Consider the following 23,585-nt stretch of genomic DNA (forward strand, 5'->3'; position numbering starts at 1 on the left):
CTGAGGTGAGATTTGCTGTAGGAGCAAATGTTTCATGGTAATCTATGCCTTCAGTTTGGCTGTATCCCTTCGCAACATACCTAGCTTTGAAGATTTTTCCTGTTTCTGCATTTTCTTTAAGGGCATATACCCATCTTCCCCTTACTGTCTTTCTGCCCTCTGGTAGAGTTGTCAATTCAAATGTGTCATTTTCTTTAAGTGAGTCCATCTCTTCTTTCATAGCATGCTCCCATCCGGGAGCCTCAGGTGACATAAGGGCCTCTTTATAGGTTTGGGGGACTCCACACACTGCCCTGTAACAATAATCAACACTCACATTGGTTTCGTCATCTTTGGAGTATGTCAGATAATCTTGTAAATACTTTGGGGCTCTCTTTTCTCTATTTGAGTGGTAATGTTTTTGGCTAGTCGTGACAGTTGGAACAGTACTGTCTTTGTTGTCTTCTGTGTCTACTTTATCTGTAGTTCCATCATGTTCTGACACCTCTGTATTGTCTGTATCAATACTCTCCATGTTCTCATCTAGGACCCTGTTCTCTGTGCTTTCCTCACTTTTTGGGGTATCACCACTGTTCCCACTATCCTGTGTCCTATCTCTGTATTGTATTTCTAAGTATTCTTCATCGGTTTGTGTCTGTTGTTCAGCACTGCTCTTCCTAATGAATTTCACCAATCTATGTTTTGACACCTTTTCTGTCTGTGGATTGTATACCAGATAAGCTGGGCTATTTTTACTGTACCCCACAAATATTCCCTTCTCACATCTAGGATCCAATTTCTTATGATTATGTTTGTACGCATAGCATTCTGATCCAAAAACCCACATTTTAGAAAGGTCTGGCTTTCTTCCTGTCAACATAAAGTATGGAGTATTCCTAAATCTGTCATTATAACATCTGTTTCGGATGTGAGTTGCAGTTTGGACAGCATAAGGCCACAGAACTTTTGGTAGTCCCTTCTCTATTAGCAGACACCTTCCCATTTCAAAGATGGTTCGCCATTGTCTCTCAGCTGTACCATTTTGATGCGGAGAGTAGGGGGAAGACGTATCATGCCTTATACCCTTTTTTTCGTAAGAGTGATTGAAATGCATCGCTTGTGTATTCTGTACCATTGTCTGATCTTATGCATTTGACTCTACCGTATGGTGCACTGTCTGCAAGGAACTTCTCTGTCGCTAGAATAGTGTCACTCTTGTTCTTAAGGAAGTAAACAGACACTGCCCCTGAAAAATCATCTGTGAATGAAACTGCATACTTATATCCATCTTGAGAAGTTGGTTCAATGGGACCTGCTAAGTCAGTGTGTACCAACTCTAGGGCCTCACCAGCTTTTGTGTCAGTTTTCCTATTTCTGTTGTTGATAAACTTTCCCTCAGTACAAACATTACAGTCTAATTTGGTATTTCCTGTGATTTTCATACCCTCAACCACTTCAGGTAGTTTCAAGACATCACTAACATTACAATGTCCCATGATCTCATGCCATGTTTTAACATCACAAGTTAGACTCACTTTGTCCTTGGACATCATATCAGTAACTGATACATCAACACATTGTTTGTTGTTATTTACCGTTTTCAGATAGTATAGTCTCTCGTGCTCTTCTATGCGGAACACAGCTCCATCTTTGCTTATCAGTTCATTCTGTCCTTCCTGGAAGATCACCTTGGCCCCATCTGTTGTAGCAGCTTGAACGGAGATGATGCTCTGTGGGTATGATGGTATGAACAAGGCCTTCTTTAGAGTGATCCTGACGCATTTCCCTTCTACGTCCAGTAGTACCACCTCTGCATCGCCCCGCATCAATGCAACATTGTTCATCCTGGCTCCATCCGCTAGCTCCATATAGTGTGATTTTGGGTCGAAGCTCTTGTCAAATTTCGTGAAATTGTTTTTCTCTGTTAAGATGTGAGATGTTGCTCCACAGTCTACCATTAGTCCATTTTGTGTAATGTTGTCTGGAAGAAATGTTTGACTGACTTTGAACACAAATGTTTGTTCTTTCTCATGCTCCTCTTGTTTGTCTGCAGCCTGTTTTGCTTCATCTTTGTGACCATCTTTTCTCCGGCGGCATGTCTCATCACTGTGTGTTGAACTTCTATGGTAGTTGCACCACTTTGGTACGCCTTTTTGGAGGCAATCGCGCGCTATATGACCGCGATTTCCACATCCGTAGCAGGTCACGGATGCTATGTGTACTTTCATCACATTGTCAGATTTGGGTTTATCATCAAATTTTTCTGTCTCTTCATAGCTTCTTAGTTTGCTTTTGAACTGGATAAAAGTCAACTCTTCACTACTCTGTGTAGTATGAATAGCGAAAGGTTTGTAGGAATCTGGTAGTCCCTTTAGGATCATAGCTATTATCAGACCATCACTTATCATTTCTTTTGCGTTTCTTAGCGAAGTCACCGCTTTCTCAGCTCGGATAATGTAGTCTGTTAACGTCTCGTCAGATTCCTTCTTTAACGAAGTTAGTTCAGTGTATAGGGCGATAATTCTAGGTTTACCTTGACTAGCGTAGTGATTTCGAAGTATTTGCAGAGCTTTCCTGCCATCATCAGTCGCCTCCCGCATCACCAGTGACAAACTTTTATCATTGAGAAATTGAATTAATTCAGCGTAGCACTCCTCGTTTGTCGTCTCGTCTATATCCCCGGTAGACAGTATGGTTTCTTTTAAACCTATTATTCTCAAATGTCCAAGAAATTTTACTTCCCATAGTTCGTAGTTGTTTTCGTCTCCGTCGAAAACTAGCCTCTGCCATCTTCCTCCTGTAGCACTGGCGCGCCTGGGCCCATAACCTGTAGAGTTTTCATTTCTATCCGTCATCTCTATGTGCAATATGTTGTTATCATCCATCCATGAAAGAACAATCCAGATTCAACTTCTTAATATTATTTATTTGCTCGCTTTCACTACAACGCACCACCAAAACATCAGTGCCGCGAAGAGGAAGGAAATCACATAAAAGTACTCGGAAGTAAGTTCAACATTCACAACCGGAGTCAAAATAAAAGTCCTGTTTGTTTACACTTGCGCACAATGAACTCTTGCGCATTTTTGGCATACAGCAGTAAGTAGTATAATCCAAGAAATAAATAAATAAAATACATAACAAAACATAAATTTATAGGATTAATGAGAACATAAAACTCAACAACATGAATGAAATATCACGTTTAGCAAATATAGTGAGATTAGATCCAGCGGGAGATGCATGATGAGCAGTCCGACAAGCAGAGCTCTCATCTGGGTAGAAATGCTGGAGCGCTTGCCCGAGAGTGTGTGTGTGGTCACGTGATGTGCGTTTTCAGCGTTTTGGTGTGGACGGAGAGCTGTTCAGAAACGCTGGGAAAACGCGAGTGTGGACGCGGATCGTTTTCATTCTACAACGCCGTTTTAAAACTAAAACGCACTAGTGTAAACGGGGCCTAATAAATGAACAACAATAACGAAGTGTGTTCAAAAACCTGTGTTATATCCTAAAACACATGCTGTGCCCCATATGGTCTAAAACCTGACAGGTGGGCAAATGTAAGCTTGTTTTAATAAAGCAAAGATAAATATGGATGTAATAAATAATACTGCTAATAATAATAACATTATACATAAGCAAATTGTTATGAATGAACTGAAAAAGCCTCCCGAGATGAAGAAGACATAAAAGCAGTGATTTTTCATATTTATGTAGGCTAGAAAATAATATGTTTTGTAATATTTTAATCCTTAATATTTATATCCTATATCTATTCTTATTATATCCTATATATATCCTTAATATTAAAATTTTTTCATATGTAAAGATATTTGCCTATTGCTCTCTTGTGCATATTAAGCAGTGTGTAAGCGAGGTGCAACTCTGCACAGGAGTTTAGACCGGGTTTGTTTTGGTCTAATGAAAAATCTATTTTAGTTTCTCAAAATAGCAACGCGCCAGCAGTGCCTCAGAACACCTTCCTTTTTAGACTAGAACGCCTATGCGTGCACATATGAGCGCTAATGCATTTGCTATTTAAACAGCGTAGCGCAACGCCTCTAAACGACTCTTGTGTCAAGCTTAAACTAGCAAAATACTGTTGCGCCGCGCGTATGATAGGGCCCTAAACCATCAATGCTGAAACACGTTATCCTACCCTAGTGGGGTGTGATTGCTGCTATGCTGTTACATGCAGCTGGAAGAGTAGCAACACAGACCAGCAACTGCATTGGCTGGCAATCAGACCCAGGTCTTCCACAAGGCGGGCTAAAATTCTAGCACTGAAACACCAACGCTGGCACATATGTTCTTTTGCCCTTGTGGGGAGTCAGTGCTGCAAGGCAGTTCATGCAGCTGGAAAAGGAGCCACACAAAACAGCAACTGCACTAGACAGAAATCGAACTCATGTGTTCCGCATGGTAGGCTAGAATTCTACCACTGAACCAACAATGCAGATATACTCATGTTGCTGCCCTAGTGGGGTGTGATTGCTACAAGGCTGTTACCCAGAGCTGGAAGAGTAGCATCACAAAACAGTAATTGCATTAGCCAAGAATCAGACCTGGGTCTCCCACGTGACAGGTGAGAATTCTACCACTGAAGCACCAATGCTGATCCATGTTGTTTCGTGCCTTTGTGTTGTGTGAGAGCTAAAAGGCCGTCAACCAGAGCTGGAACAGGAGCCACACAAAACAGCAATTGTTATAGCCGGGAATCGACACCAGGCCTCCCGCGTGGCAAGTGAGAATTCTACCACTGAACCACCAATGCTGATATGCTTTTACTGCTGTCCTATTGGGGTGTGATTGCTGCAAGGCTGTTACCCAGAGCTGGAAGAGTAGCAACACAAAACAGGATTTGCATTGGCCAGAAAACAGACACGGGTCTCCCGCGTCACAAATGGGAATTTTACCACTGAACCACCAACGCTGATACGCTCATACTGCTGTCCTAGTGGGGTGTGATTGCTGCAAGGCTGTTACCCAGAGCTGAAAGAGTAGCAACACAAAACAGAAATTGCATTGGCCAGGAATCGGACCCGGGTCTCCAGCATGCGAGGCGAGAATTCTACCACTGAACCACCAATGCTGATATGCTTTGATTGCTGCCCTAGTGGGGTGTGACTGCAGCAAGGCTGTTACCCAGAGCTGGAAGAGTAGCAACACAAAACAGGAATTGCATGGGCAGGGAATCGGACCCGGATGTCCCGTGAGGCTGGCGAGAATTTTACCAGTGAACCACCAATGCTGACCTACCTTGTTCCTTGCCTTTGTGTGAGTGCTAAACGGACATCAACCAGAGCTGGAACAGGAGCCACAAAAAACCACTTCTGTATTAGTCAGGATTTAACTCCAGGTGTCCCGCGTGGCAAGCGAGAATTCTACCACTAAACCACCAATGCTGATATGCTTATATTGCTGCCCTAGTGGGGTGTGATTGCTGCAAGGCTATTACCCAGAGCTGGAAGAGTTGCCACACAAAACAGGAATTGCATTGGCCGGAAAACGGACACGGAACTCCCATGTCACAAACGGCAACTTTACCACTGAACCACCAACGCTGATATGCTCATACTGCTATTCTAGTGGGTTGTGATTGCTGCAAGGCTGTTACCCAGAGCTGGAAGAGTAGCAACACAAAACAGGATTTGCATTGGCCAGGAATCGGAGCCTGGTCTCCCGCGTGGCAGGCGACAATTCTACCAGTGAACCACCAATGCTGATATGCTCATAATGCTGTCCTAGTTGGGTGTGATTGCTGCAAGGCTGTTACCCAGAGCTGAAAGTGTAGCAACACAAAACAGGAATTGCATTGGGCGGGAATCGGACCCGGGTCTCCAGCGTGGCAGGTGAGAATTCCACCACTGAACCACCAAAGCTAACCCAAGTTGTTCTTTGCCTTTGTGTTATGTGAGTGCTAAAAATCCGTCAACCAGAGTTGTAACAGGAGCCACACAAAACAGCAATTGCATTAGCCGGGAATGGAACCCAGGTCTCCCTCATAGCAGGAAAAAATTCGACCAGTGAACCACCAGTGCTGATATGCTAATGCTGCAGCCCTAGTGGGGTGTGATTGCTGCAAGGCTGTTACTCAGAGCTGGAAGAGTAGCAATACAAAACAGGAATTGCATTGGCCAGGAAGCAGACGAGGGTCTCCCGCGTGGCAGGCGAGAATTCAACCAGTTAACCACCAATGCTGATATGCTCATACAGCTGTCCTAGTTGGGTGTGATTGCTGCAAGGCTGTTACCCAGAGCTGGAAGAGTAGCAACACAAAAAAGAAACTGCGTTTGCCAGGAATCGGTCCCGGGTCGCCTGTGTGGGAGGGGAGAATTCTACCACTAAACCACCAATGCTGATATGCTCATACTGCTGTCCTAGTGGGGTGTGATTGCTGCAAGGCTGTTACCCAGAGCTGGAAGAGTAGCAACACAAAACAGGAATTGCATTGGCCGGGAATCGGACCCGGGTCTCCCGCGTGGCAGGCGAGAATTCTATCACTGAACCACCAATGCTGATATGTTTATACTGCTGCAAGGCTGTTACCCAGAGCTGAAAGAGTAGCAACTCAAAACAGGGTTTGCATTGGCCAGAAAGCAGAACAGGGTCTCCCGCGTAGCAGGCGAGAATTCTACCACTGAACCACCAATGCTGATATGCTCAAATATCTGTCCTAGTGGGGTGTGATTGCTGCAAGGCTGTTAGCCGGAGCTGGAAGATTAACTACACAAAAAAGGAATTGCATTGGCCGGGAATCAGACCCAGGTCTCCCGTGTGGGAGGCGAGAATTCTACCACTGAACCGCCAATGCTGATATGCTTATATTGCTCTCCTAGTGGGGTTTGATTGCTGCAAGGCTGTTACCCAGAGCTGGAAGAGAAGCGACACAAAACAGGATTTGCATTGGCCGGGAATCGGACCCAGGTCTCCCGTGTGGCAGGCGAGAATTCTACGACTGAACCACCAATGCTGATATGCTCATACTTCTGTCCTAGTGGGCTGTGATTGCTGCAAGGCTGTTACCCAGAGCTTGAAGAGTAGCAACACAAAACAGGGTTTGCATTGGCCAGGAGCCGGACCAGGGTCTCCCGCGTGGCAGGCGAAAATTATACCAGTGAACCACTAAGGCTGATATGCTCTTACTGCTCTCCTAGTTGGGTGTGATTGCTGCAAGGCTGTTACCCAGAGCTGAAAGAGTAGCAACACAAAACAGGAATTGGATTGGCCAGGATTCGGCCCCGGGTCTCCCGCGTGGCAGGCGAGAATTCTACCACTGAACCACCAATGCTGATATGCTTATATAGCTGCCCTAGTGGGGTGTGACTGCTGCAAGGCTGTTACCCAGAGCTGGAAGAGTAGCAACATAAAACAGGATTTGCCTTGGCCGGGAATGGGACCTGGGTCTCCCGCGTGGCAGGCGAGAATTCTACCACTGAACCAACAATGCTGATATGCTCCTACTACTGTCCTAGTGGGGTGTGATTGCTGCAAGGCTGTTACCCAGAGCTGGAAGAGTAGCAACACAAAACAGAATTTGCATTGGCCGGGAATCGGACCCAGGTCTCCCGCGTAGCAGGCGAGAATTCTACCACTGAACCAACAATTCTGATATGCTCATACTACTTTCCTAGTGGGGTGTGATTGCTGCAAGGCTGTTACCCAGAGCTGGAAGAGTAGCAACACAAAACAGGGTTTGCATTGGCCAGGAACCGGACCAGAGTCTCCCGCGTGGCAGGCAAGAATTCTACCAGTGAACCACCAATGCTGATATGCTCGTACTGCTCTCCCAGTTGGGTGTGATTGCTGCAAGGCTGTTACCCAGAGCTGAAAGAGTAGCAACACAAAACAGGAGTTGCATTGGCCAGGATTCGGACCTGGGTCTCCCGCGTGGGAGGCAAGAATTCTACCACTGAACCACCAATGCTGATATGCATATATTGCTGCCCTAGTGGGGTGTGACTGCTGCAAGGCTGTTACCCAGAGCTGGAAGAGTAGCAACACAAAACAGAATTTGCGTTGGCCGGGAATCGGACCCGGGTCTCCCGCGTGGCAGGCGACAATTCTACCACTGAACCAACAATTCTGATATGCTCATACTACTGTCCTAGTGGGGTGTGATTGCTGCAAGGCTGTTACCCAGAGCTGGAAGAGTAGCAACACAAAACAGGGTTTGCATTGGCCAGGAACCGGACCCGGGTCTCCCGCGTGGCAGCAGAGAATTCTACCACTGAACCAACAATGCTGATATGCTCATACTACTGTCCTAGTGGGGTGTGATTGCTGCAAGGCTGGTACCCAGAGCTGGAAGAGTAGCAACACAAAACAGAATTTGCATTGGCCGGGAATCAGACCCGGGTCTCCCGCGTGGCAGGCGAGAATTCTACCACTGAATCACCTATGCTGATATGCTTATATTGCAGCCCTAGTGGGGTGTGACTGCTGCAAGACTTTTACCCAGAGCTGGAAGAGTAGCAACACAAAACCGGATTTGCATTGGCCGGGAATCGGACTCGGGTCTCCCGCGTGGCAGGCAAGAATTCTACCACTGAACCACCAATGCTGATATGCTTATACTGCAGCGCTAGTGGGGTGTGACTGCTGCAAGGCTGTTACCCAGAGCTGGAAGAGTAGTAATACAAAACAGGATTTTCATTGGCCGGGAATCGGACCCAGGTCTCCCGCGTGGCAGGCAAGAATTCTACCACTGAACCACCAATGTTGATATGCTTATATTGCAGCCCTAGTGGGGTGTGACTGCTGCAAGGCTGTTACCCAGAGCTGGAAGAGTAGCAACACAAAACAGGATTTGCATTGGCCGGGAATCGGACCCAGGTCTCCCGCGTGGCAGGCAAGAATTCTACCACTGAACCACCAATGTTGATATGCTTATATTGCAGCCCTAGTGGGGTGTGACTGCTGCAAGGCTGTTACCCAGAGCTGGAAGAGTAGCAACACAAAACAGCATTTGCATTGGCCGGGAATCGGACCCGGGTCTCCCGCGTGGCAGGCGAGAATTCTACCACTGAAACACCAATCCTGATATGCTCATACTTCTGTCCTAGTGGGGTGTGATTGCTGCAAGGCTGTTACCCAGAGCTTGAAGAGTAGCAACACAAAACAGGGTTTGCATTGGCCAGGAGCCGGACCAGGGTCTCCCGCTTAGCAGGCGAGAATTATACCAGTGAACCACTAAGGCTGATATGCTCTTACTGCTCTCCTAGTTGGGTGTGATTGCTGCAAGGCTGTTACCCAGAGCTGAAAGAGTAGCAACACAAAACAGGAATAGGATTGGCCAGGAATCGGACCCTGGTCTCCTGCGTGTCAGGCGAGAATTGTACCACTGAACAACCAATGCTGATATGCTTATATTGCTGCCCTAGTGGGGTGTGACTGCTGCAAGGCTGTTACCCAGAGCTGGAAGAGTAGCAACACAAAACAAGAGTTGCATTGGCCAGGAATCGGACCCTGGTGGCAGGCGAGTATTCTACCACTGAACCACCAATGCTGATATGCTTATATTGCTGCCCTAGAGGGGTGTGACTGCTGCAAGGCTGTTACCCAGAGCTGGAAGAGTAGCAACACAAAACAGAATTTGCATTGGCCGGGAATCGGACCCGGGTCTCCCGCGTGGCAGGCGAGAATTCTACCACTGAACCACCAATGCTGAAATGCTTATATTGCAGCCCTAGTGGGGTGTGACTGCTGCAAGGCTGTTACCCAGAGCTGGAAGAGTAGCAACACAAAACAGGATTTGCATTGGCCGGGAATCGGACCCGGGTCTCCCGCGTGGCAGGCGAGAATTCTACCACTGAACCACCAATGCTGATATGCTTATATTGCAGCCCTAGTGGGGTTTGACTGCTGCAAGGCTGTTACCCAGAGCTGGAAGAGTAGCAACACAAAACAGGATTTGCATTGGCCGGGAATCGGACCCAGGTCTCCCGCATGGCAGGCGAGAATTCTACCACTGAACCACCAATGCTGATATGCTTATATTGCAGCCCTAGTGGGGTGTGACTGCTGCAAGGCTGTTACCCAGAGCTGGAAGAGTAGCAACACAAAACAGGGTTTGCATTGGCCAGGAACCGGACCAGGGTCTCCCGCGTGGCAGGCAAGAATTCTACCAGTGAACCACCAATGCTGATATGCTCATACTGCTCTCCAAGTTGGGTGTGATTGCTGCAAGGCTGTTACCCAGAGCTGAAAGAGTAGCAACACAAAACAAGAGTTGCATTGGCCAGGAATCGGACCCGGGTGGCAGGCGAGAAGTCTACCACTGAACAACCAATGATGATATGCTTGTATTGCTGCCCTAGTGGGGTGTGACTGCTGCAAGGCTGTTACCCAGAGCTGGAAGAGTAGCCACACAAAACAGGATTTGCATTGGCCGGGAATCGGACGCAGGTCTCCCACGTGGCAGGCGAGAATTCTACCACTGAACCACCAATGCTGATATGCTTATGTTGCAGCCCTAGTGGGGTGTGACTGCTGCAAGGCTGTTACCCAGAGCTGGAAGAGTAGCAACACAAAACAGGGTTTGCATTGGCCAGGAACAGGACCAGGATCTCCCGCATGGCAGGAGAGAATTCTACCAGTGAACCACCAATGCTGATATGCTCATACTGCTCTCCTAGTTGGGTGTGATTGCTGCAAGGCTGTTACCCAGAGCTGAAAGAGTAGCAACACAAAATAAGAGTTGCATTGGCCGGGAATCGGACCCAGGTCTCCCGCTTTGCAGGCGAGAAGTCTACCACTGAACCACCAATGCTGATATGCTTATATTGCTGCCCTAGTGGGGTGTGACTGCTGCAAGGCTGTTACCCAGAGCTGGAAGAGTTGCAACACTAAACAGGATTTGCATTGGCCGGGAATCGGACCCGGGTCTCCCGCGTGGCAGGCGAGAATTCTACCACTGAACCACCAATGCTGATATGCTCATACTTCTGTCCTAGTGGGGTGTGATTGCTGCAAGGCTATTACCCAGAGCTTGAAGAGTAGCAACACAAAACAGGGTTTGCATTGGCCAGGAGCCTGACCAGGGTCTCCCACTTAGCAGGCGAGAATAATACCAGTGAACCACCAATGCTGATATGCTCTTACTGCTCTCCTAGTTGGGTGTGATTGCTGCAAGGCTGTTACCCAGAGCTGAAAGAGTAGCAACACAAAACAGGATTTGGATTGGCCAGGAATCGGACCCTGGTCTCCTGCGTGGCAGGCGAGAATTCTACCACTGAACAACCAATGCTAATATGCTTATATTGCTGCCCTAGTGGGGTGTGATTGCTGCAAGGCTGTTACCCAGAGCTGGAAGAGTAGCAACACAAAACAAGAGTTGCATTGGCCAGGAATCGGACCCGGGTGGCAGGCGAGAAGTCTACCACTGAACCACCAATGATGATATGCTTATATTGCTGCCCTAGTGGGGTGTGACTGCTGCAAGGCTGTTACCCAGAGCTGGAAGAGTAGCCACACAAAACAGGATTTGCATTGGCCGGGAATCGGACGCAGGTCTCCCACGTGGCAGGCGAGAATTCTACCACTGAACCACCAATGCTGATATGCTTATGTTGCAGCCCTAGTGGGGTGTGACTGCTGCAAGGCTGTTACCCAGAGCTGGAAGAGTAGCAACACAAAACAGGGTTTGCATTGGCCAGGAACAGGACCAGGGTCTCCCGCATGGCAGGAGAGAATTCTCCCAGTGAACCACCAATGCTGATATGCTCATACTGCTCTCCTAGTTGGGTGTGATTGCTGCAAGGCTGTTACCCAGAGCTGAAAGAGTAGCAGCACAAAATAAGAGTTGCATTGGCCGGGAATCGGACCCAGGTCTCCCGCGTGGCAGGCGAGAATTCTACCACTGAACCACCAATGCTGATATGCTCATACTTCTGTCCTAGTGGGGTGTGATTGCTGCAAGGCTATTACCCAGAGCTTGAAGAGTAGCAACACAAAACAGGGTTTGCATTGGCCAGGAGCCTGACCAGGGTCTCCCACTTAGCAGGCGAGAATAATACCAGTGAACCACCAATGCTGATATGCTCTTACTGCTCTCCTAGTTGGGTGTGATTGCTGCAAGGCTGTTACCCAGAGCTGAAAGAGTAGCAACACAAAACAGGTTTTGGATTGGCCAGGAATCGGACCCTGGTCTCCTGCATGGCAGGCGAGAATTCTACCACTGAACAACCAATGCTGATATGCTTATATTGTTGCCCTAGTGGGGTGTGATTGCTGCAAGGCTGTTACCCAGAGCTGGAAGAGTAGCAACACAAAACAGGATTTGCATTAGCCGGGAATCGGACCCGGGTGGCAGGCGAGTATTCTACCACTGAACCACCAATGCTGATATGCTTATATTGCTGCCCTATTGGGGTGTGACTGCTGCAAGGCTGTTACCCAGAGCTGGAAGAGTAGCAACACTAAACAGGATTTGCATTGGCCGGGAATCGGACCTGGGTCTCCCACGTGGCAGGCGAGAATTCTACCACTGAACCACCAATGCTGATATGCTCATTCTACTGTCCTAGTGGGGTGTGATTGCTGCAAGGCTGTTACCCAGAGCTGGAAGAGTAGCAACACAAAACAGGGTTTGCATTGGCCAGGAACAGGACCAGGGTCTCCCGCGTGGCAGGCGAGAATTCTACCAGTGAACCACCAATGCTGATATGCTCATATTGAGCTCCTAGTTGGGTGTGATTGCTGCAAGGCTGTTACCCAGAGCTGAAAGAGTAGCAACACAAAACAGAAGTTGCATTGGCCAGGATTCGGAGCTGGGTTTCCCGCTTGGAAGGCGAGAATTCTACCACTGAACCACCAATGCTGATATGCTTATATTGCTGCCCTAGTGGGGTGTGACTGCTGCAAGGCTGTTACCCAGAGCTGGAAGAGTAGCATCACAAAACAGGATTTGCATTGGCCGGGAATGGGACCCGGGTCTCCCGCGTGGCAGGCGAGAATTCTACCACTGAACCAACAATGCTGATATGCTCAAACTACTGTCCTAGTGGGGTGTGATTGCTGCAAGGCTGTTACCCAGAGCTGGAAGAGTAGCAACACAAAACAGAATTTGCATTGGCCGGGAATCGGACCCGGGTCTCCCGCGTGGCAGGCGAGAATTCTACCACTGAACCACCAATGCTGATATGCTTATATTGCAGCCCTAGTGGGGTGTGACTGCTGCAAGGCTGTTACCCAGAGCTGGAAGAGTAGCAACACAAAACAGGATTTGCATTGGCCGGGAATCGGACCCGGGTCTCCCGCGTGGCAGGCGAGAATTCTACCACTGAACCACCAATGCTGATATGCTTATATTGCAGCCCTAGTGGGGTTTGACTGCTGCAAGGCTGTTACCCAGAGCTGGAAGAGTAGCAACACAAAACAGGATTTGCATTGGCCGGGAATCGGACCCAGGTCTCCCGCATGGCAGGCGAGAATTCTACCAGTGAACCACCAATGCTGATATGCTTATATTGCTGCCCTAGTGGGGTGTGACTGCTGCAAGGCTGTTACCCAGAGCTGGAAGAGTAGCAACACAAAACAGCATTTGCCGGGAATCGGACCCGGGTCTACCGCGTGGCAGGCGAGAATTCTACCACTGAAACACCAATCCTGATATGCTCATACTTCTGTCCTAGTGGGGTGTGATTGCTGCAAGGCTATTACCCAGAGCTTGAAGAGTAGCAACACAAAACAGGGTTTGCATTGGCCAGGAGCCGGACCAGGGTCTCCCGCTTAGCAGGCGAGAATTATACCAGTGAACCACTAAGGCTGATATGCTCTTACTGCTCTCCTAGTTGGGTGTGATTGCTGCAAGGCTGTTACCCAGAGTTGAAAGAGTAGCAACACAAAACAGGAATAGGATTGGCCAGGAATCGGACCCTGGTCTCCTGCGTGTCAGGCGAGAATTCTACCACTGAACAACCAATGCTGATATGCTTATATTGCTGCCCTAGTGGGGTGTGACTGCTGCAAGGCTGTTACCCAGAGCTGGAAGAGTAGCAACACAAAACAGGATTTGCATTAGCCAGGAATCGGACCCTGGTGGCAGGCGAGTATTCTACCACTGAACCACCAATGCTGATATGCTTATATTGCTGCCCTAGAGGGGTGTGACTGCTGCAAGGCTGTTACCCAGAGCTGGAAGAGTAGCAACACAAAACAGAATTTGCATTGGCCGGGAATCGGACCCGGGTCTCCCGCGTGGCAGGCGAGAAATCTACCACTGAACCACCAATGCTGAAATGCTTATATTGCAGCCCTAGTGGGGTGTGACTGCTGCAAGGCTGTTACCCAGAGCTGGAAGAGTAGCAACACAAAACAGGATTTGCATTGGCCGGGAATCGGACCCGGGTCTCCCGCGTGGCAGGCGAGAATTCTACCACTGAACCACCAATGCTGATATGCTTATATTGCAGCCCTAGTGGGGTTTGACTGCTGCAAGGCTGTTACCCAGAGCTGGAAGAGTAGCAACACAAAACAGGATTTGCATTGGCCGGGAATCGGACCCAGGTCTCCCGCATGGCAGGCGAGAATTCTACCAGTGAACCACCAATGCTGATATGCTTATATTGCTGCCCTAGTGGGGTGTGACTGCTGCAAGGCTGTTACCCAGAGCTGGAAGAGTAGCAACACAAAACAGCATTTGCCGGGAATCGGACCCGGGTCTCCCGCGTGGCAGGCGAGAATTCTACCACTGAAACACCAATCCTGATATGCTCATACTTCTGTCCTAGTGGGGTGTGATTGCTGCAAGGCTATTACCCAGAGCTTGAAGAGTAGCAACACAAAACAGGGTTTGCATTGGCCAGGAGCCGGACCAGGGTCTCCCGCTTAGCAGGCGAGAATTATACCAGTGAACCACTAAGGCTGATATGCTCTTACTGCTCTCCTAGTTGGGTGTGATTGCTGCAAGGCTGTTACCCAGAGCTGAAAGAGTAGCAACACAAAATAGGAATAGGATTGGCCAGGAATCGGACCCTGGTCTCCTGCGTGTCAGGCGAGAATTCTACCACTGAACAACCAATGCTGATATGCTTATATTGCTGCCCTAGTGGGGTGTGACTGCTGCAAGGCTGTTACCCAGAGCTGGAAGAGTAGCAACACAAAACAGGATTTGCATTAGCCAGGAATCGGACCCTGGTGGCAGGCGAGTATTCTACCACTGAACCACCAATGCTGATATGCTTAAAATGCTGCCCTAGAGGGGTGTGACTGCTGCAAGGCTGTTTCCCAGAGCTGGAAGAGTAGCAACACAAAACAGAATTTGCATTGGCCGGGAATCGGACCCGGGTCTCCCGCGTGGCAGGCGAGAAATCTACCACTGAACCACCAATGCTGAAATGCTTATATTGCAGCCCTAGTGGGGTGTGACTGCTGCAAAGCTGTTACCCAGAGCTGGAAGAGTAGCAACACAAAACAGGATTTGCATTGGCCGGGAATCGGACCCGGGTCTCCCGCGTGGCAGGCGAGAATTCTACCACTGAACCACCAATGCTGATATGCTTATATTGCAGCCCTAGTGGGGTTTGACTGCTGCAAGGCTGTTACCCAGAGCTGGAAGAGTAGCAACACAAAACAGGATTTGCATTGGCCGGGAATCGGACCCAGGTCTCCCGCATGGCAGGCGAGAATTCTACCAGTGAACCACCAATGCTGATATGCTTATATTGCTGCCCTAGTGGGGTGTGACTGCTGCAAGGCTGTTACCCAGAGCTGGAAGAGTAGCAACACAAAACAGCATTTGCATTGGCCGGGAATCAGACCCGGGTCTCCCGCGTGGCAGGCGAGAATTCTACCACTGAAACACCAATCCTGATATGCTCGTACTTCTGTCCTAGTGGGGTGTGATTGCTGCAAGGCTATTACCCAGAGCTTGAAGAGTAGCAACACAAAACAGGGTTTGCATTGGCCAGGAGCCGGACCAGGGTCTCCCGCTTAGCAGGCGAGAATTATACCAGTGAACCACTAACGCTGATATGCTCTTACTGCTCTCCTAGTTGGGTGTGATTGCTGCAAGGCTGTTACCCAGAGCTGAAAGAGTAGCAACACAAAACAGGAATAGGATAGGCCAGGAATCGGACCCTGGTCTCCTGCGTGTCAGGCGAGAATTCTACCACTGAACAACCAATGCTGATATGCTTATATTGCTGCCCTAGTGGGGTGTGACTGCTGCAAGGCTGTTACCCAGAGCTGGAAGAGTAGCAACACAAAACAGGATTTGCATTAGCCAGGAATCGGACCCTGGTGGCAGGCGAGTATTCTACCACTGAACCACCAATGCTGATATGCTTAAAATGCTGCCCTAGAGGGGTGTGACTGCTGCAAGGCTGTTACCCAGAGCTGGAAGAGTAGCAACACAAAACAGGATTTGCATTAGCCGGGAATCGGACCTGGGTCTCCCACGTGGCAGGCGAGAATTCTACCACTGAACCACCAATGCTGATATGCTCATAATGCTGTCCTAGTTGGGTGTGATTGCTGCAAGGCTGTTACCCAGAGCTGGAAGAGTAGCAACACAAAACAGGAATTGCATTAGCCGGGAATCGGACCTGGGTCTCCCACGTGGCAGGCGAGAATTCCACCACTGAACCACCAACGCTAACCCAAGTTGTTCTTTGCCTTTGTGTTATGTGAGTGCTAAAAATCCGTCAACCAGAGTTGTAACAGGAGCCACACAAAACAGCAATTGCATTAGCCGGGAATGGAACCCAGGTCTCCCTCATAGCAGGAAAAAATTCGACCAGTATACCACCAGTGCTGATATGCTAATGCTGCAGCCCTAGTGGGGTGTGATTGCTGCAAGGCTGTTACCCAGAGCTGGAAGAGTAGCAATACAAAATGAAATTGCATTGGCCGGGAATTGGAGCCGGGTCTCCTGCGTGAAAGGCAAGAATTCTACCACTGAACCACCAATGCTTATATGCTCATACTACTGTCCTAGTGGGGTGTGATTGCTGCAAGGCTGTTACCCAGAGCTGGAAGAGTAGCAACACAAAACAGGGTTTGCATTGGCCAGGAAGCAGACGAGGGTCTCCCGCGTGGCAGGCGAGAATTCAACCAGTTAACCACCAATGCTGATATGCTCATACAGCTGTCCTAGTTGGGTGTGATTGCTGCAAGGCTGTTACCCAGAGCTGGAAGAGTAGCAACACAAAAAAGAAACTGCGATTGCCGGTAATCGGTCCCGGGTCTCCTGTGTGGGAGGCGAGAATTTTACCACTAAACCACCAATGCTGATATGCTCATACTGCTGTCCTAGTGGGGTGTGATTGCTGCAAGGCTGTTACCCACAGCTGGAAGAGTAGCAACACAAAACAGGAATTGCATTGGCCGGGAATCGGACCCGGGTCTCCCGCGTGGCAGGCGAGAATTCTACCACTGAACCACCAATGCTGATATGTTTATATTGCTGCCCTAGTGGGGTGTGACTGCTGCAAGGCTGTTACCCAGAGCTGAAAGAGTAGCAACACAAAACAGGAGTTGCATTGGCCGGCAATCGGAGCCGGGTCTCCCGCGTGGTAGGCGAGAATTCTACCACTGAACCACCAATGCTGATATGCTCATACTACTGTCCTAGTGGGGTATGATTGCTGCAAGGCTGTTACCCAGAGATGGAAGAGTAGCAACTCAAAACAGGGTTTGCATTGGCCAGAAAGCAGAACAGGGTCTCCCGCGTAGCAGGCGAGAATTCTACCATTGAACCACTAAGGCTGATATGCTCTTACTGCTCTCCTAGTTGGGTGTGATTGCTGCAAGGCTGTTACCCTGAGCTGAAAGAGTAGCAACACAAAACAGGAATTGGATTGGCCAGGATTCGGCCCCTGGTCTCCCGCGTGGCAGGCGAGAATTCTACCACTGAACCACCAATGCTGACATGCTTATATAGCTGCCCTAGTGGGGTGTGACTGCTGCAAGGCTGTTACCCAGAGCTGGAAGAGTAGCAACACAAAACAGGATTTGCATTGGCCGGGAATGGGATCCGGGTCTCCCGCGTGGCAGGCGAGAATTCTACCACTGAACCAACAATGCTGATATGCTCATACTACTGTCCTAGTGGGGTGTGAATGCTGCAAGGCTGTTACCCAGAGCTCGAAGAGTAGCAACACAAAACAGGGTTTGCATTGGCCAGAAGCCAGAGCAGGGTCTCCCGCGTGGCAGGCGAGAATTATACCAGTGAACCACTAAGGCTGATATGCTCTTAAGGCTCTCCTAGTTGGGTGTGATTGCTGCAAGGCTGTTACCCAGAGCTGAAAGAGTAGCAACACAAAACAGGAATTGGATTGGCCAGGATTCGGCCCCTGGTCTCCCACATGGCAGGCGAGAATTCTACCAGTGAACCACCAATGCTGATATGCTCGTACTTCTGTCCTAGTGGGGTGTGATTGCTGCAAGGCTGTTACCCAGAGCTTGAAGAGTAGCAACACAAAACAGGGTTTGCATTGGCCAGAAGCCGGACCAGGGTCTCCCGCGTGGCAGGCAAGAATTATACTAGTGAACCACTAAGGCTGATATGCTCTTACTGCTCTCCTAGTTGGGTGTGATTGCTGCAAGGCTGTTACCTAGAGCTGAAAGAGTAGCAACACAAAAGAGGAATTGGATTGGCCAGGATTCGGCCCCTGGTTTCCCGCGTGGCAGGCGAGAAATCTACCACTGAACCACCAATGCTGATATGTTTATATTGCTGCCCTAGTGGGGTGTGACTGCTGCAAGGCTGTTACCCAGAGCTGGAAGAGTAGCAACACAAAACAGGATTTGCATTGGACGGGAATCGGACCCGGGTCTCCCGCGTGGCAGGCGAGAATTCTACCACTGAACCACCAATGCTGATATGCTCATACTGCTCTCCTAGTTGGGTGTGATTGCTGCAAGGCTGTTACCCAGAGCTGAAAGAGTAGCAACACAAAACAAGAGTTGCATTGGCCGGGAATCGGAAACGGGTCTCCTGCGTGGCAGGCGAGAATTCTACCACTCAACCACCAATGCTGATATGCTTATATTGCTGTCCTAGTGGGGTGTGATTGCTGCAAGGCTGTTACCCAGAGCTGGAAGAGTAGCAACACAAAACAGGGTTTGCATTGGCCAGGAAGCAGACGAGGGTCTCCCGCGTGGCAGGCGAGAATTCAACCAGTTAACCACCAATGCTGATATGCTCATACAGCTGTCCTAGTTGGGTGTGATTGCTGCAAGGCTGTTACCCAGAGCTGGAAGAGTAGCAACACAAAAAAGAAACTGCGATTGCCGGTAATCGGTCCCGGGTCTCCTGTGTGGGAGGCGAGAATTTTACCACTAAACCACCAATGCTGATATGCTCATACTGCTGTCCTAGTGGGGTGTGATTGCTGCAAGGCTGTTACCCACAGCTGGAAGAGTAGCAACACAAAACAGGAATTGCATTGGCCGGGAATCGGACCCGGGTCTCCCGCGTGGCAGGCGAGAATTCTACCACTGAACCACCAATGCTGATATGTTTATATTGCTGCCCTAGTGGGGTGTGACTGCTGCAAGGCTGTTACCCAGAGCTGAAAGAGTAGCAACACAAAACAGGAGTTGCATTGGCCGGCAATCGGAGCCGGGTCTCCCGCGTGGTAGGCGAGAATTCTACCACTGAACCACCAATGCTGATATGCTCATACTACTGTCCTAGTGGGGTATGATTGCTGCAAGGCTGTTACCCAGAGATGGAAGAGTAGCAACTCAAAACAGGGTTTGCATTGGCCAGAAAGCAGAACAGGGTCTCCCGCGTAGCAGGCGAGAATTCTACCATTGAACCACTAAGGCTGATATGCTCTTACTGCTCTCCTAGTTGGGTGTGATTGCTGCAAGGCTGTTACCCTGAGCTGAAAGAGTAGCAACACAAAACAGGAATTGGATTGGCCAGGATTCAGCCCCTGGTCTCCCGCGTGGCAGGCGAGAATTCTACCACTGAACCACCAATGCTGACATGCTTATATAGCTGCCCTAGTGGGGTGTGACTGCTGCAAGGCTGTTACCCAGAGCTGGAAGAGTAGCAACACAAAACAGGATTTGCATTGGCCGGGAATGGGACCCGGGTCTCCCGCGTGGCAGGCGAGAATTCTACCACTGAACCAACAATGCTGATATGCTCATACTACTGTCCTAGTGGGGTGTGAATGCTGCAAGGCTGTTACCCAGAGCTCGAAGAGTAGCAACACAAAACAGGGTTTGCATTGGCCAGAAGCCAGAGCAGGGTCTCCCGCGTGGCAGGCGAGAATTATACCAGTGAACCACTAAGGCTGATATGCTCTTAAGGCTCTCCTAGTTGGGTGTGATTGCTGCAAGGCTGTTACCCAGAGCTGAAAGAGTAGCAACACAAAACAGGAATTGGATTGGCCAGGATTCGGCCCCTGGTCTCCCACATGGCAGGCGAGAATTCTACCAGTGAACCACCAATGCTGATATGCTCGTACTTCTGTCCTAGTGGGGTGTGATTGCTGCAAGGCTGTTACCCAGAGCTTGAAGAGTAGCAACACAAAACAGGGTTTGCATTGGCCAGAAGCCGGACCAGGGTCTCCCGCGTGGCAGGCAAGAATTATACTAGTGAACCACTAAGGCTGATATGCTCTTACTGCTCTCCTAGTTGGGTGTGATTGCTGCAAGGCTGTTACCTAGAGCTGAAAGAGTAGCAACACAAAAGAGGAATTGGATTGGCCAGGATTCGGCCCCTGGTTTCCCGCGTGGCAGGCGAGAAATCTACCACTGAACCACCAATGCTGATATGTTTATATTGCTGCCCTAGAGGGGTGTGACTGCTGCAAGGCTGTTACCCAGAGCTGGAAGAGTAGCAACACAAAACAGGATTTGCATTGGACGGGAATCGGACCCGGGTCTCCCGCGTGGCAGGCGAGAATTCTACCACTGAACCACCAATGCTGATATGCTCATACTGCTCTCCTAGTTGGGTGTGATTGCTGCAAGGCTGTTACCCAGAGCTGAAAGAGTAGCAACACAAAAGAAGAGTTGCATTGGCCGGGAATCGGAAACGGGTCTCCTGCGTGGCAGGCGAGAATTCTACCACTCAACCACCAATGCTGATATGCTTATATTGCTGTCCTAGTGTCGTGGGACTGCTGCAAGGCTGTTACCCAGAGCTGGAAGAGTAGCAACACAAAACAGGATTTGCATTGGCTGGGAATCGGACCCGGGTCTCCCGCGTGGCAGGTGAGAATTCTACCACTGAACCACCAATGCTGATATGCTCGTACTTCTGTCCTAGTGGGGTGTGATTGCTGCAAGGCTGTTACCCAGAGCTGGAAGAGTAGCAACACAAAACAGGGTTTGCATTGGCCAGGAACAGGACCAGGGTCTCCCGCGTGGCAGGCGATAATTCTACCAGTGAACCACCAATGCTACTATGCTCATACTGCTCTCCTAGTTGGGTGTGATTGCTGCAAGGCTGTTACCCAGAGCTGAAAGAGTAGCAACACAAAACAGGAGTTGCATTGGCCAGGAATCGGACCTGGGTCACCCGCGTGGGAGGCGAGAATTCTACCACTGAACCACCAATGCTGATATGCTCATACTACTGTCCTAGTGGGGTGTGAATGCTGCAAGGCTGTTACCCAGAGCTCGAAGAGTAGCAACACAAAACAGGGTTTGCATTGGCCAGAAGCCAGAGCAGGGTCTCCCGCGTGGCAGGCGAGAATTATACCAGTGAACCACTAAGGCTGATATGCTCTTAAGGCTCTCCTAGTTGGGTGTGATTGCTGCAAGGCTGTTACCCAGAGCTGAAAGAGTAGCAACACAAAACAGGAATTGGATTGGCCAGGATTCGGCCCCTGGTCTCCCGCATGGCAGGCGAGAATTCTACCACTGAACCACCAATGCTGATATGCTCGTATTTCTGTCCTAGTGGGGTGTGATTGCTGCAAGGCTGTTACCCAGAGCTTGAAGAGTAGCAACACAAAACAGGGTTTGCATTGGCCAGAAGCCGGACCAGGGTCTCCCGCGTGGCAGGCGAGAATTATACTAGTGAACCACTAAGGCTGATATGCTCTTACTGCTCTCCTAGTTGTGTGTGATTGCTGCAAGGCTGTTACCCAGAGCTGAAAGAGTAGCAATACAAAACAGGAATTGGATTGGCCAGGATTCGGCCCCTGGTTTCCCGCGTGGCAGGCGAGAAATCTACCACTGAACCACCAATGCTGATATGCTTATATTGCTGCCCTAGTGGGTTGTGACTGCTGCAAGGCTGTTACCCAGAGCTGGAAGAGTAGCAACACAAAACAGGATTTGCATTGGACGGGAATCGGACCCGGGTCTCCCGCGTGGCAGGCGAGAATTCTACCACTAAAACAACAATGCTGATATGCTCAAACTACTGTCCTAGTGGGGTGTGATTGCTGCAAGGCTGTTACCCAGAGCTGGAAGAGTAGCAACACAAAACAGGATTTGCATTGGCCGGAAATCAGACCCGGGTCCCCCGCGTGGCAGGCGAGAATTCTACCACTGAACCACCAATGCTGATATGCTCATACTTCTGTCCTAGTGGGGTGTAATTGCTGCAAGGCTGTTACCCAGAGCTGGAAGAGTAGCAACACAAAACAGGGTTTGCATTGGCCAGAAACCTGACCAGGATGTCCCGCGTGGCAGGAGAGAATTCTACCAGTGAACCACCAATGCATATATGCTCGTACTGCTCTCCTAGTTGGGTGTGATTGCTGCAAGGCTTTTACCCAGAGCTGAAAGAGTAGCAACACAAAACAAGAGTTGCATTGGCCGGGAATCGGAAACGGGTCTCCTGCGTGGCAGGCGAGAATTCTACCACTCAACCATCAATGCTGATATGCTTATATTGCTGTCCTAGTGTGGTGTGACTGCTGCAAGGCTGTTACCCAGAGCTGGAAGAGTAGCAACACAAAACAGGATTTGCATTGGCTGGGAATCGGACCCGGGTCTCCCGCGTGGCAGGCGAGAATTCTACCACTGAACCACCAATGCTGATATGCTCATACTTCTGTCCTAGTGGGGTGTGATTGCTGCAAGGCTGTTACCCAGAGCTTGAAGAGTAGCAACACAAAACAGGGTTTGCATTGGCCAGGAACCGGACCAGGTTCTACCGCGAGGCAGGCGAGAATTCTACCAGTGAACCACCAATGTTGATATGCTCGTACTGCTCTCCTAGTTGGGTGTGATTGCTGCAAGGCTGTTACCCAGAGCTGGAAGAGTAGCAACACAAAACAGAATTTGCATTGGCCGGGAATCAGACCCAGGTCTCCCGCGTGGCAGGTGAGAATTCTACCACTGAACCACCAATGCTGATATGCTTATATTGCAGCCCTTGTGGGGTGTGACTGCTGCAAGGCTGTTACCCAGAGCTGGAAGAGTAGCAACACAAAACAGGATTTGCATTGGCCGGGAATCGGACCCGGGTCTCCCGCGTGGCAGGCGAGAATTCTACCACTGAACCACCAATGCTGATATGCTTATATTGCAGCCCTAGTGGGGTGTGACTGCTGCAAGGCTGTTACCCAGAGCTGGAAGAGTAGCAACACAAATCAGGATTTGCATTGGCCGGGAATCGGACCCAGGTCTCCCGCGTGGCAAGCGAGAATTCTACCACTGAACCACCAATGTTGATATGCTTATAT

The 23,585-nt window shown here is 49.5% G+C and overlaps 1 protein-coding gene, 1 long non-coding RNA gene and 19 other non-coding genes across 21 annotated transcripts in view; all 21 read right to left on the reverse strand.

The window, feature by feature from the left end:
* The window catches only part of LOC148682295 (uncharacterized), a 560,329-nt gene that overhangs the window by 153,899 nt on the left and 382,845 nt on the right, over positions 1-23,585 (reverse strand). The window lies entirely within an intron of this gene.
* The window catches only part of znf1117 (zinc finger protein 1117), a gene marked incomplete in the record, with an annotated part of 481,533 nt that overhangs the window by 20,730 nt on the left and 437,218 nt on the right, over positions 1-23,585 (reverse strand).
* Positions 5,001-5,071, reverse strand: trnaa-cgc (transfer RNA alanine (anticodon CGC)). Its single transcript has one exon. It is a non-coding gene; the product is annotated as a tRNA-Ala (tRNA).
* trnag-ccc (transfer RNA glycine (anticodon CCC)) lies at positions 7,836-7,906 on the reverse strand. The gene has a single exon. It is a non-coding gene; the product is annotated as a tRNA-Gly (tRNA).
* trnag-gcc (transfer RNA glycine (anticodon GCC)) lies at positions 9,576-9,646 on the reverse strand. Its single transcript has one exon. It is a non-coding gene; the product is annotated as a tRNA-Gly (tRNA).
* On the reverse strand, positions 9,735-9,805 carry trnag-gcc (transfer RNA glycine (anticodon GCC)). Its single transcript has one exon. It is a non-coding gene; the product is annotated as a tRNA-Gly (tRNA).
* trnag-gcc (transfer RNA glycine (anticodon GCC)) lies at positions 9,894-9,964 on the reverse strand. The gene has a single exon. It is a non-coding gene; the product is annotated as a tRNA-Gly (tRNA).
* On the reverse strand, positions 10,680-10,750 carry trnac-gca (transfer RNA cysteine (anticodon GCA)). The gene has a single exon. It is a non-coding gene; the product is annotated as a tRNA-Cys (tRNA).
* On the reverse strand, positions 10,839-10,909 carry trnag-gcc (transfer RNA glycine (anticodon GCC)). The gene has a single exon. It is a non-coding gene; the product is annotated as a tRNA-Gly (tRNA).
* Positions 11,784-11,854, reverse strand: trnag-gcc (transfer RNA glycine (anticodon GCC)). The gene has a single exon. It is a non-coding gene; the product is annotated as a tRNA-Gly (tRNA).
* trnag-gcc (transfer RNA glycine (anticodon GCC)) lies at positions 13,047-13,117 on the reverse strand. The gene has a single exon. It is a non-coding gene; the product is annotated as a tRNA-Gly (tRNA).
* On the reverse strand, positions 13,206-13,276 carry trnag-gcc (transfer RNA glycine (anticodon GCC)). Its single transcript has one exon. It is a non-coding gene; the product is annotated as a tRNA-Gly (tRNA).
* Positions 14,304-14,374, reverse strand: trnag-gcc (transfer RNA glycine (anticodon GCC)). The gene has a single exon. It is a non-coding gene; the product is annotated as a tRNA-Gly (tRNA).
* On the reverse strand, positions 15,402-15,472 carry trnag-gcc (transfer RNA glycine (anticodon GCC)). Its single transcript has one exon. It is a non-coding gene; the product is annotated as a tRNA-Gly (tRNA).
* trnae-uuc (transfer RNA glutamic acid (anticodon UUC)) lies at positions 16,823-16,893 on the reverse strand. The gene has a single exon. It is a non-coding gene; the product is annotated as a tRNA-Glu (tRNA).
* trnag-ucc (transfer RNA glycine (anticodon UCC)) lies at positions 17,300-17,370 on the reverse strand. Its single transcript has one exon. It is a non-coding gene; the product is annotated as a tRNA-Gly (tRNA).
* On the reverse strand, positions 17,459-17,529 carry trnag-acc (transfer RNA glycine (anticodon ACC)). Its single transcript has one exon. It is a non-coding gene; the product is annotated as a tRNA-Gly (tRNA).
* trnag-gcc (transfer RNA glycine (anticodon GCC)) lies at positions 19,367-19,437 on the reverse strand. Its single transcript has one exon. It is a non-coding gene; the product is annotated as a tRNA-Gly (tRNA).
* On the reverse strand, positions 19,526-19,596 carry trnag-acc (transfer RNA glycine (anticodon ACC)). The gene has a single exon. It is a non-coding gene; the product is annotated as a tRNA-Gly (tRNA).
* trnag-ccc (transfer RNA glycine (anticodon CCC)) lies at positions 21,434-21,504 on the reverse strand. The gene has a single exon. It is a non-coding gene; the product is annotated as a tRNA-Gly (tRNA).
* On the reverse strand, positions 23,342-23,412 carry trnag-gcc (transfer RNA glycine (anticodon GCC)). The gene has a single exon. It is a non-coding gene; the product is annotated as a tRNA-Gly (tRNA).

The sequence above is a fragment of the Danio rerio genome, chromosome 4 (assembly GCF_052040795.2).
Source record: "Danio rerio strain M-AB ecotype USA chromosome 4, GRCz13ab, whole genome shotgun sequence".
NCBI lineage: Eukaryota > Metazoa > Chordata > Actinopteri > Cypriniformes > Danionidae > Danio > Danio rerio.